Source organism: Coturnix japonica, chromosome 8 (assembly GCF_001577835.2).
Source record: "Coturnix japonica isolate 7356 chromosome 8, Coturnix japonica 2.1, whole genome shotgun sequence".
In the NCBI taxonomy this organism is placed as follows: domain Eukaryota; kingdom Metazoa; phylum Chordata; class Aves; order Galliformes; family Phasianidae; genus Coturnix; species Coturnix japonica.
The window spans coordinates 7,437,876-7,439,200 of NC_029523.1; positions in this window are offsets into that span (position 1 = coordinate 7,437,876).

Sequence of the window (1,325 nt, forward strand, 5' to 3'; positions counted from 1 at the left end):
CTTACTAGTGGTATCAATTGTTTTATTTTGTAAATGGCTTCACGGCTCTGCCTTGTTAAGCCATGTTGGTTTTTTGTGTTGGTTACAGCCATGGCTTGGGAGGATGTTGAGATGTGAACTGTTAGGTAAAGTCTGGCTTGTGGCTGAAGGAGAGAATCAGCTTGTGCTGGTATTTATCTCTCCTGTCCACAAACAGAAACAGTGGAAGAGTCAGCTTGTTGAGTAAGGAAGGAAGAAGAGGATGAGGAAGGCTACTCCATAGCAGGCTCATCAGGTTGGTGACCCTGCACACAGCAGGGGGCTGAAACTGAATGATCTTTGAGGTCCTTTTCTACCCAGGCCATTCTGTGAATCTACGATTCTATGAAAATACTATTGGGTTATGCTCTCAATCATGTTAGAGAGTTCCTGAACGAGTTCATCCGTATCCTTCCCTGGCTCCAAATTCACTATTCCTTCCAGATCTCCGCCTGAGAGCTCCAGTATTAGCTTCTCTAAGTCATCTTCTACAGAAAAGGGTGCTTTTCCTGTCCTGGAGGAGCAGAGCTGCTGTGTCCTTGTTGTTACTTCAGGAGAAGCTGAATTGGAGCTCAAGTCATCTGACTGTGCCACAGACTCTGCCCAGCATCCCAGATGCAGGTCAAGGCCTGGGAGAACAAGGAAGAGAAAAATCAGTGCCTGACATTTCTTGACTGGACTAGCATTTTCTTCAGACCAGCTCTAAAATCTGTAGTTAACCTTTCCTACCAATATGGGGGTTATCATTTCTTAAACCTGGGGCTACAGTTAAGGCCTAGTGCAAAAGCCATCATGATTTTTCAGTATAGGAATTGACCTATAAAGACAGAGCAGTTGGCGCCTAGCAAGCATGGTCTAATTTTTGTAGCCAGAGGTGCTTTGCCACCTTCATTAGTTTGACTGTAATAATGTTAGGAAATCAACCTCCACAGATATCTGTTCACTACTGTAGTTCTTTTTCTCATGACATGCTCAGCAGAGATTGATTGCCAGTCTAGGAGTCTGATCCTCAGCCAAGATGAACAAGTAGTATATGAAAAAGTGAGGCTATTTACCGAATCTGGGATCTCACTGATCACCTGTTTTCTATGTCTGTACTGTAGATCAGGTCATGTTAAAACTGAGAAATATCATTCCTCTGCAAAGTGTTTCTAACTGGAATTTGCTGTTATTCACTTTAAGGAAGGGATCCAGTGCTTCACATTGAATACAGTGCTAGTGGGAACGTGGCCTGTGTTTCTTCCTTCAAGCTTGGACCAAGTAGGAGTGTCTTGCCGTCGATTATGATGAAAGAATGGAAGGGGTGC